We start from the raw sequence: 12,272 nt of genomic DNA, 5'->3' as shown, positions 1-12,272 counted from the left end.
GGTGCCCCTAGCGCCCGGCCCGCCGCCCCTTGAAGTGTCTGGTTCGAAACACGCCCGCTGCAAGGGATTCTCGGCCATATTCCAAGGGTTTTCCGCCGCAGGCGACCGGCAGGAGCGTTGGTCGACAGGCTTTTGCGGCCGGATGCAGTGGCTGGAAGCGGTTTCACGTTGGCAAAAGGCAAATCCTCCAGCTTCCTTTGCAGACGGTTTTCTTGTTCCGTGCGGGTTAGTGGTCCGTCATGTTCGGAGCGCTGTTTCTTTAAGACAGGTAGGTGGTCTGGCCACCCTTGACCGTGAGTGAGTGAGTGGCGTGGCAGGGAGACAGGGCCACGTTGTGAGCTTGATGGTAAATAGACGTGGCGGCATCGCTTGCTCAGAGGGATTCGTTTCTTTTTATTTGGTCGGTGGAGAGGAAATAGGAAGCAGTTTTAAGCACTGCGGTCTCAAGAGCGTTGATCACGAAAAAATGCTCAAAGCGTAAAAGGGGCTGCGTTTTTGTTTGGCTGGCGTTTAAATCACTCGAATGCGCCGCCGTGGTGTTGTGTCTGCTGCCAAGCTTTGCCGTCTGAGACCGGCCAGCCCACGTCGCGCAGCTTGGGAGAGCTGCGTCAGGGAAAGTGCGTTTGAGGATAGGATCTATGGTTACATGTACCATTTACACGTGGTGTGTACCTACAGGTCTGCCCACCCAGTCTTGTGCCTTGTGTATGAACATCTTGCTCGCACTTGGCAGGTTCTTGGAGAACACATCGTTGTTCTTCAGACCATCCAGAGCATCGAAATGGCTGAGAACAAGTAAACAGACACTAAAAAATTTTGACTTAAAATGGGCAGTGTGCACATGGCCCTTTAAATGAAGTGGCTGTTTAGAAACATTTTATAGTCTTTTATATTGTATCTAAATGACACCTTCTAAGGGCGACTTCATAGATTGTCAATTCCGAATACAAGCAATGTATTTTTCATTTAAAATACTTTGTTTCGCAATTTACATTGGGAAGATACTTTTTGGTGGCCTTTGGGCTTTTTGTATTGTTTTAGTAGTGACTGGATATTAACACAATGATCAGATTGTCATTCTTCTAACAGGAATATTTTACTGGAAAAAATTAAATATCAAAGAAAAGGATGACTTTTCATTGTCTAGATGATAAACTACGGTGAAAAATCCCTAAATTTGGGAAATACTCATTCTAATATTCACAATTGAGGATCTGTTGTAACCAGTTAAGATTTTTTAGCAAATAGTTGTAATAATATTATGTGCACATATTGAGTGGATATGAAAGCCCTAATTTGTAGTTCAGCTTCATTTCTGCTGCCCTTTGGTAGAAATAATAGCGGATGGGTGATAAAATAAACCTGCTCCTTATTTATCGTCAGGGTTAGATAGTTGCGTCAAAATCAGCATTATACAACAACAAAATCGAGGGTGACTACATCATAATGTAACTGCCAACCCCCTGACAATTATGCCTATTCAAATACACATAATTCCATCTATCACAGCAGGTTATGCTCCCTCTCCTCATCCCTTGGTGTTCTAAGTTGGCTATACCTAGGATAGCCAAATAACCTCTCAATTAACCACCACTTATTAATTTAAAAGTCTAAGAACTGGAAATTACCTATAAAGACACCCAAGCATGAGAAAAGATTGTCCTTCCCGCGAAAAGAAAAAAAACAAAACAGAAAGCAAACCAAAAACCCTAGCCTCTTCGGTTATTAAAGGGTTGTCAATTCTGGATACATGCCATGTATTTTCATTTAAGATACTTTGTCTCTGCATTTGTGTGGTTCAACTTTTTATTTTTTAGTAAAGGAGCTCTGTTGAAGGTTGGCTGTTCAAAACCATCCACAGGAGGAATTTGAGGATATCCTGGTAAAGATTTAAAGACTCAAAAAACCTATATAGGGTTGCTAAGAGCTGAAATTGATGAAATGGCAGTGCATTTAAAAAAATTAATAGTAGGTTTTCTTGTTGTTTAAGTTCATAATTATACTTTATTTTCATTTTAGCATATTTGGATTAAGTGAGAAAATGTATAGGAAGGGGCCTGTCAGGATATTTAGTTCTATAGTTTTTATTTGTTTTTTAGCCCCATAGCAAATTAAGACCTAGGTTAATCCTGATTGACGAAGAATTATTGTCAGTAGAGAGTCGATAATTGTAAAAGTATCATAGCCTTGCACACCTGAAACCTCTGAGGTCATCTCCATAACATTTGTGTGGCTGACTTGCATAAGAATCCCAAGTCATGGAGTGAAAGTCAAATTGTTCTTTTTCAAAGAAAATGTGCAAAACAGTTCAGCTTTTTAAATCAAGCTATTTGAAGAGGTATGGTCCACATTTTTTCTCTGTAGGGCAGGGAAACTATTGGTAAATGTGGAAATTAAAAGTAGGTAAATACCAAATGTATCAGATATATTATCGCAAACAACAAAGTTAACATGCAACACTCATTTTTTTCATGGAATCTCTCTGAGATACCCTAAGACAAAAATTATTGTCACTGAAGTTTTGCCTTTCCAGTGTCATTACAGAATTTAATGAAAATAGAGACTTCTAGAATTTAGTATTTTTCTTTTAGTATAGTTAAACTGTACACTGGAATATAACAAAACATTGCAATATTTTTACATATGTAATTCAGTGACATTAATTACATTCACCATATTATACAGTTATTACCACTGTCTCTTTCCAATTTTTTTCCTTCACTCATAACAGAAACTCAGTACTCTTTAAGCAGTAATGCACCCCAACCCCCCCAATTACTGGTAAACTGATCTCTGTACGTATGCTTAAGAATTGAATAATTTGAGGTTTGTAAAAAAAGTAGTGATTTCAAAGTGTTCGAATTAGAGGATTGTTCAAGCTACACTCTCCCCATTCATTCTAATATTGTTCTCTCACTAATTGACATGCAGTTTGTAGCCAGAGTTTACATCATCATGAGGTAATAAATATGTGCCTCTCCTGAGGCAGCAGTGGTTTTATTTACTCCGGTTTTGTTTCCTTGTCTTTTTTTTTAATGGCTCATTTTTTCATTTGCTTAGTGTTCTCTGAATTTCTGTCCAAGTCTTCCCATACCCTCCAGCTGCCATAAAATGTTTCTCAGTGCAATTTTCCACATGGTCAGATCTGTCAGATAAACGTATCAGTTCCATTTGTTCCTGCAGACTTGCCTCCTGGAGCTGTCCTTCCTGCTTCAGTCTGGATTGTTTCCTCTTTGCGCCTGCTGCAGAGCTATCATCTCGGGACTTTCCTTAACTGATATTCTGGGAATTTCCTTCATGTTAGTTGAGTCCCCTTTTTCTGGACCTTTCCTCTAATAAAGTCTGTGTATTAGTGTGGCGTCTCTATTTCTTACATTTCGTTTTTACTCTCAATTTGTGTGGCTGTTCAGAGGCTTCTATATTGGAAGCCATTTCCCCTCAAAAGTTGGAAGATGATGTCTAGAAATCTGATCTCCACAACATTGTCTTTTGTTCTGTTATCTAGAATATTGTAACTCTTTCATTGAAATGAAAAATGTCAGCCATCTCTCTTTAAAAAAGTAAATAGATTTCATGAACTCTGGTTCTTTGTCTTTGTTCTCCATCTTGTCCTTTTTTTTCTTTATGCCACATCTTCTGTTATCTGCTCAAGCAAGGATATTAATTTTATGACTTTGAAATTTCTTCTTGAATTTTTCAACTCCTTTAAAAACTTTGTTTTGTCTAATTTGTCTTATTCTTGGCTGTTGGAGACTCTCTCCAGCTATATGTGAGCCTTACTAGTTGGCTCATTTTTAGAGAGGGAGAGATGTAAGGAAGGCTAATTGAAAGCCCACTGGGCATGCGTAAGCAAGGCTCTCGTATGGACGGACCTCCAGGTTATACTCGTTATTCTTTCTGGGTGGTGGGTAGGAAGGCTTTTCTGTTTCCTCACAGAAAGAGTATTTTTCTGTCAGTGTCTAGGTGGAATAATGGGGAAAGGAAGCTTGCAGTGGTGAGCAGTGTAAATGGCAGGGTGCTAGTGCGGGGGGTGGGAAGAAAGCTGTTAAGTTTCACTATTCAGTTTATACATTTTCACTTAGGTTCCCTGTTTTCATTGCAGTATTTCACCTTCTGTGTGGAGCTCTCCGTAAGCCTGGAGCCATAATGATTAATGTTTTTGTTCAGCGACCCTTCCTTGTTACTCTGGCTTGGTGGTGGTACTCTGCCCTCTGCTTTTCCCAGTGTCTCAAATTTCTAAGCCTCCAATATCAAATCATACAGCAGAGTAAATAGGGATTTTTGCCACTATTTCTCTATGTATTCACGCTCTTCCACTATGCTAAGTCATGTACCATTCCACAATCAGCTTTCTTTCCACATATTGTGTTTCAAGTTAAAGTTAGTGTACCCCCTAGTTAATAGGTGGAGGTCTGTTCTGTTTCTTTATCTTCTGTTTAAGGGGATTTTCAAGAAAGGATCTTACAATTTTTAGCTGTATTTTGATATGTTCTCTTTTTGTGTAACATTGGTCAAGTCTTTAGACTGGGCCGTATTTGTTATAGAGGGTGGATACCTTTAAACCTGGTTGGGATTATTCAAATAGTTCGCACTGGAAAATTCAGTGCTTTAAACCTACCTGGCACAGCAAGAAAGGCCTGACAATCTGCTTTCGTGAAGATGTCAATGTAGAAAACCTTGAACTTAGTTTTACCCTGTAACATGTGGGCTCACCATGAGTTGGAACTGAGGGTGATGGGCTTGTTTTGTTTTCACTTACTGTAGTTATTCACAAGGAGTGTTAGTTCCAAACTCTTCCTTCCTTCTGATACACCAGAGACTTTCAGTTTCACTGAATTCCTCTATAGATACAATGTGTATGCATTCCCCAAGGTATTCTGCTTTCTGGGAATTTCTAGTACATATTACTGTGTTCCATACTATTTGGAAAGGTTTTTATGTTTCAGAGGTTTTGAGTTGATTATAGTGAATGTCATTAATTTTTTACCGTTTTGGAAAGAATTTGACTCAAATTAGGATATTGAAAAATAATGATAATGTCTGTTGAAATAACAGAATTATGCTGAACTGTGGCTTATGTAAAACCTTTGTGTGAGATATATTAGGACAATAATGTAACAAAAATGCATTCTTAACTAATTTTTTTAAAACTTCGAACCATTACCACTTTCGAAGTAGAAATTTTAAATAAACTACATGCCAAATTATGTTGAACTTTGTTGTACCTTTTTTCTTATAGACTGAAAAATAATTAACTTCTGAAATTTTTCAAATTATACTAAAGAAATCACAATAATAGAATACCTGTTATTCTGCTTCAACAATTATCAGTCCTTTACAGTTCATATGTCATCTCTCCTCTGATTTTTTAATGCTCAGATATTTTAAAGCATGTTCCAGACATGTATCATTTCACCTACAAATAACTCATACTCATTTTTTACAGTAGAAAAATATGCTTTTAAGATTTCAAAAATACTTATATGCAATTTAAGATTAAATACCCTCTAAAAATATGTAACAAATTTTTGTGTACCCATCCAGAACAGATTTAATTAGCATATTTTTTAGGTTAACTCTTCAGTATCAGAAAAGTACTTAATTAAAATAAAAAACTAAAAATTCCTAGAACAGGCTGTTAGAACCAAAACCAAACTCACAGCCTTCAAGTCAATGCTGATTCATAGTGGCCTCCTGTGGGTTGCCAAGACTACTGTTTATGGGCGTAGAAAGCCCCGTCTTCCGTGGAGTTGCTAGTGGTTTTAAACTGTCGGCCATGTGAATTGTAGCCCAACTTGTAACCACTGTGCCACCAGGGCTCCTACAATTACGAGAAACAAATGCTTATGGAATACACACACACACATACACACACACACACACACACACATGTTCAGACACATCAACGGAAAATAAAATTAGAGTTTGGTAGAAGGAAAAAAAAAGGACATTTGTTGCATGCTTGTCATGTGCTGTGGTGTTATTTCAATATTTTAGATTAAAACTGGACTTTTCATAGTTCGCTCAGTTTCATAATCACATATAAGGGATTTGGATTAATCCCATAGCTGCCAGAGTCTAAATGTAATTATACAACACTATAGTTAATTTTTTAATATTTAGATTGTGATAACCATGGAAAGAGTAAACTTTAAAATATTTATTATTTCTTTTTTCCTAACTTTTTAATCCAAAGATTTAAGCATAAAGATGTTGACAGAATGGTACAATGATCCCGTATAGATTCTCCACTTAGATTCAGCAGTTTTTAATATTTTATTTACATGAGGTTAATCATTTGAAAGTAAGTTATAGATGTTATGACACTATCTTTATACAATTCAGTCTTCATCATAAAAATGACATTATTCCAATATTAAAATGCTTTCACACATGTTAAGAAATTAATCATATAGCCAACTTATATCCAGTCTTCCAATTATTTTCAACTCTCCAATTGTCTCCAAGCACACATTTATGTTACTGTATTTTAATCTAGAACTTCATGTTTAAAAGAAACATGGGACACTATTTTTTTCCACTAATTATTTTTTAAATGCTAGCCCAAAGTATGCCAGTCCTTTGTATTGTAAACAGATTCAGTTTTGTGAAGAATATTTGTGGTTCGTATTACATTCCATCAGAAGGCATAATATTCAGTTCAGCCAGTGAAGCTAAATTTGGGCATTTGCTTAAGGTGATGACCATTGTTCTGTTCTGACTCACAGTGACTGTAAGTCACAGTAGCCTTTCTTCAGCTGTGATCCTTACAAGAGTAGGTCTTCAGGTTTTTTCTCCCACGGAAGACTTGTAAGCTCAAATAACGAACCTTTCAATTTGCAGTTTAACACTTAACCTTGTGCCACAGGACTGCTTGATGACTGCCAGGTCTCTCCATATGTTCAGTTTTCCTACTTGCATTTAGCTAGTAATCTGTAGAGCAATACTTTGTACTAGATAATCTCATAGCTATCTTTTGTGTGTTGGCTTTGGCATCAATTGATGATTCCTGCCTGAGCCAACCATTTCATTGGGAGTTGAGGAAGGAAACCACATTATTTCTTTTTTAAAAATCATTTTATTGGGGGCTCATGCAACTCTTTTCACAATTCATACACACATCATTTGTGGCCAGCACATTTGTACGTATGTTGCCATCATCATTCCCAAAACACCTGCTTTCTACTTGAGCCCTTGGTATCAGCTCCTCATTTTTCCCCTCCCTTCCCGCTTCCCCCCCTTCACATTATTTCTAAATAAAAAATGTTCATTTTAACATTAGAAAAAAATCTAATATTTCACAATAGGACATGAGTAAAATAAATTATGATTTATACATAGAATGGAAATCCAAGTATTAGATGATAATTAGAATTGATGATGCATATCTGCATGTCTTAATATGAACCTATACTCTTCAGCATTCATTTAAACAAGTGAATAAAGTGGGTTGCAGAACATATGCAAGATTGGTACACAGGCAAAAAAGAGGATATATGTGAAAGTCACGTATAAGATGGTTTCAGAACCCTCATAAAAGTTGATGAAAAAGTTCTATTGTATTTTAGCTCCATTTTTTTTTAAATTTTTTTTTCTTTTTTTAAAAATTTTTTTCATAAACTTTTTGAAGCTCCCTTGGAAGTGAATATGATCTGAAATTATCATCATTAAAACGCTAACAATAGTATAATTTCTATTGCTATTTTCCCCCCAATTTTTCTGTAATTTTAATAACTTACGAGTACTTATTTTTACAATTAGCAAAATAAATTAGGTGATATCCATTATGCTTACAAAATAACATACAGTACTTCAAATGGGCTTACAACAGCTTTTTTTAAAAATCATTTTACAACAGACTTTCAATACTGAGTCCAAACTTCTTATTTTACAGATGAAATCACTTAGCTTGATAAAGTTTTACTGGTTTTATTAAGTCACAGATAGGTAATAGAACAAAAATATGCCCTAGGGCATCCTGATTTATTTCTCTCAGCTCAATGTTTTAAGGTTAATATCTGTGGCTGAACAGTGAAAATGAAAGATTGAGGAGAATTGTGCTTTTGAGTTAGGGTGTTGAAGAATATCGAAAGTCCCATATCCTACCAGAAGAACGAGCACACCTGTCTTAGAACAAGTGTAGCCAGGCTCTCCTTGGAAGCAAGGATGGCAAGATTTCGTCTCACATACGTTGGGCATGTTCTTAGGAGAGACTAGTCCCTGGAAAAGGACATCATGCTTGCTAAAACAGAGGGTGAGTGAATAAAAGGAAGACCTAACTAGATGGAGTGACACAGCAGCTTGACTGTGCTCAAACATGGCAGTAATTGTGAGGTCGGCACAAGACTATGCAGTGTGTATACTGTACTTAGGGTCTGCATGTCAGTTGGAAACAGCTTGATTGGTACATAACAACTTCAGGCAGACAATTTTTGCATTATTGTGTACAACCTAGAATACTGATTTTGTATAAGTTGTTATGCTCAATTTTCCTCCTTCATGAAGGAAGTAGAAGATTAGAGAACAATGGACCCCAGAGACCAATCAGTATATAAGCTCCTGATTTATAAGTAAATGGGTCTGGAGTTCAGTAAACAATTGAAGTTCCACAACTCTCCCTCAGGTTTAGAAGCTCACAAGACCTTATATTCTCTGTTGTTTGCACAAATCTTTCAAATCTTAGGGTTCTTAAAAGATACCAGTTTTTACAGTTGTGTCCATAAGGACCCCTTGAGCAATTTCCCTCAGTGTGGATGGGCTACCAATTCAAGAGCAAGTGAAGTGTTAGGGTGCTTTTAACACCATCTGCCTCAAGCCTGTCAGATCTCAACTTTCTAAGACATGGAAAGGTCACTTAAATTCTCTGGACCCTAGCATTTTCCTCTATAAAATAAGAGGAGTAGAGGAGAGCTTTCATGCTGTAGATGCTTTGCTGGTGTTCTAGTACTATTTTGTTTGCTCTTATGCTTTCTGTTCTATTGTTCGCCTTAAGACTTTATAATATACTTGGAGAAATGTTGCAGTTGTTGTTAGGTGCCATCAAGTCACTTCTGACTCATAGCGATCCTATGCACAACAGAACTGAACCCTGCCCGGTCCTGCACCTCACGATTGTTCTTATGTTTGAGCCCATTGTTGTAGCTACTGTGCCATGGACCTTCCTCTTTTTTGCTCCCCTCTACTTTTTCAAGCATGTCTTTCTCCATGGACTAGTTTCTCCTGACAACATGTCCCAAAGTACATGAGACGAAGCCTTGTTACCCTTACCTGTAACGTGCACTCTGGCTGTACTTCTCCGAAGACATACCTGTTTATTTTTCTAGCAGTCTTCGTTCGCCAGCACCATAGTTCAAGTGAATCATTTTGTCTTCCTCTTTTGTATTCAGTGTCCAACTTTCACTTGCTTATGTGGCAGTTGAAAATCCCATGGCTTGGGTCAGGCACACCATACTAAACAAAGTAACATCCTTGCTTTTCAATACCCTAAAGAGATCTTAGGCATCAGATTACTTAAGGCAATGTATCATCTGATCTCTTGACTGCTCCTCCAGTGAGCACTGATTGTGAATCCAAGCAAGACAAACTCCTTGACACTATCAATCTTTTCATCATTTATCATGATGTTACTTATTGGTCTGGTTGTGAGGATTCTGGTTGTCTTTACATTGAGTTGTAATCCATACTAAAGACTGCAATCCTCGATTTTGTTCTTCTGTTCGTACAACTGCCTCTTGATCCTCAAGTCCGAATGAGTACAATGAAGTGTTCTTCTTAAGGCTATTTATGGTTTGTTATGATCCACACAGTTGGGGTTTTCTACTTTCAGCAAGATCAATTTGTCATAAAAAATAATATCCCGAGAGCAGCGAGCGTCTCTCGGGCCGGAGGAGGAAGATGGCGGTGGAGTCGTGTGTCACCCAGGAGGAAATTAAGGAATCGGAGAAGACGTGCCCGCTGCTGCTGCTGCTGCTGCCGCCGCCGCCGCGGGTCTTCACCACCAATAACGGCCGCCACCACCCGAATGGACGAGTTCTTCCGCGGAAACGTGCCGTCCAGCGAGCTGCAGATCTACACTTGGATGGATGCAACCTTGAAGGAACTGACAAGTTTAGTAAAGGAAGTTTACCCAGAAACTGGAAAGAATGGCACGCACTTCAATTTTGCGATTGTTTTTACAGATCTGAAAAGACCTGGCTATCGAGTCAAGGAGATTGACAGCACCATGCCGGGCAGGAAGGGGACCGACGACTCCATGACCCTGCAGTCACAGAAGTTCCAAATAGGGGATTATCTGGACATAGCAATCACCCCTCCCAACCGGGCGCCCCTCCCTCTGGGCGCATGAGGCCGTATTAAAGTGTGTCGGCTGTGTTTTGAATGTATTTTCCAGTCAGTTATGTAAAGTAAACCCAACTCTGCCTCCTTTGATTATTGCCATTAAGCCTTTAAGCTTTGAACAACTTGTCATGCTTCTTAGGTTAGATTTGGCTGTGTTCTGGGATGACCATTGATTCAGAGTCCATATTGTTTTAAGCTCTCCTGTAAAATATGAAGAAAAGTGCTCTTAGCACTGTGTAAAACTGCATTGTGAAATAAATGTGCAATCAAAAAAAATAATATCCCTTGTTCCATGGTCTTTTCAGAATCCAGCCTGAACCTCTGGTAGTTCGCTGTCAATGTACTGTTGTTACAACCATTGTTGGATGATCTTCAGCAAAATTTTACTTGTATGTGACAAGAATGATATTGTTTTATAGTTTGAGTATTCTGAGTCACCTTTCTTTGGAATGGGTACAAATAGGATCTTTTCCAGTCAGTTGACCAAGTAGCTGTTTTCCAAATTTTCTGGCCGAGGTGAGTGAGTGCTTTCTGTGCTTCATAAGCTTGCCGAAACATTTCGATTGATATTCCATCAATCCTGGAGCCTTCTCTTTGGCTAATACATTCAGTACAGCTTCTTCCTTTAGTACCATTAGTTCTTGCTCGTGTGCTGCATTCTGAAATGGTGAAATGTTGACTTGTTCTTTTGATACAGAGACTGTGTTATTTTTTCCATATTCTTGTGAAGGTTTTTGCATCACTTGATATTTTGCCCACAGAATCTTCTTTCACTATTGCAACTGAAGGCTTGAGTTTTTTCTTGAGTTCTTTCAGTTGAAGATATGCTGAGTATGTTCTTTTTTAACTCTAGATCTTTGTGTGCAAAGATATTAATAATACTATTTTACTTCATCTTCTCCAACTGACCTTTGAAATGGTCTGTTCAGCTCTTTGACTTCATCCTTTCTTCCCTTTGCCTTAACCACTTTATGATTAAAAGCAAGTTTCTGAATCTTCTGACATCCACTTTGATGTTCTCTTTCTGTCCTTTTAAATGACCTTTTGCTCTTGTCATGGATGATATTCTTGATGTCATCTCACAGCCCATCAGATCTTCTGCCATTAGTGTTCAATGTGTCAACTCTGTACTTGAGATGTTCTAGAAATTCAGGTGGTTAAATTCAAGATTATAATTTGGTTTTCATGGACACCCCACACCCCCATTTTCTTCAACTTCAGCTTGCACTTTCATATGAACAATCAGTGATTGGTTTCATTGTCAGCCACTGGCCACATTTTAGCTGCTGATATTGAACTTCTCTATCGGCTCTTCCCACAAATGTCAGTTTGATTTCTTTGTATTCTATATGGAGAAGTCCACTTATATAGTCACTGTTTTTGTGTTGCTGCAAAAATATATTTGCCATGAATAACGCACTTGTCTTGCCAAATTCTATCCTATGAACTGCAGCTTTTTTTCTATCACCAAACCAGATTTTCTAACTACTGCTCCTTCCTCTTTGTTTCCAACTTGTGCATCCCATTGGGCCATAAATCTCAATACATCTTTATTGCATGTTTAAGTAATTAGTAGAAATCTTCAGTTTTTTTATCATAAGCTTTAGTGGTTGAAGCATAAATTTGAACAGTAGTTGTAATGATTGGATTTCCTTGAATCCGGATAGATGTAACTCTATCAGACAGCATATTGTATCTCAAGACCTTGAAATGTCCTTTCTGACAATGAGTGCAATGAATGTAAATACATTTATCTCTATTGTGTTATTCCTTTTATAGTAAGTGATAAGATTTTTCTGATTCAAAATGGCCAATATCAGTTCATTTCAGCTCACTATCACTTAGGATATTAATCTTTTTTATGCATTCCATTTCAATTTTGAAAACTGCCAAGTTTCCTAGATTCACATTTTGTACATTCCAAGTTCAAATTA

General features: G+C 37.7%; 1 protein-coding gene and 1 pseudogene across 1 annotated transcript in view; both read left to right on the top strand.

The window, feature by feature from the left end:
• The window catches only part of RSBN1L (round spermatid basic protein 1 like), a 67,638-nt gene that overhangs the window by 1,133 nt on the left and 54,233 nt on the right, over positions 1 to 12,272 (top strand). The gene's annotated exons all lie outside the window — the stretch shown is intronic.
• LOC142457009 (histone deacetylase complex subunit SAP18 pseudogene) lies at positions 143 to 10,697 on the top strand (annotated as a pseudogene).

This window comes from Tenrec ecaudatus, chromosome 9 (genome assembly GCF_050624435.1).
Source record: "Tenrec ecaudatus isolate mTenEca1 chromosome 9, mTenEca1.hap1, whole genome shotgun sequence".
In the NCBI taxonomy this organism is placed as follows: domain Eukaryota; kingdom Metazoa; phylum Chordata; class Mammalia; order Afrosoricida; family Tenrecidae; genus Tenrec; species Tenrec ecaudatus.
Note: the sequence above shows the minus strand (reverse complement) of the source record. Positions and strands in the feature narration are given on the sequence as shown.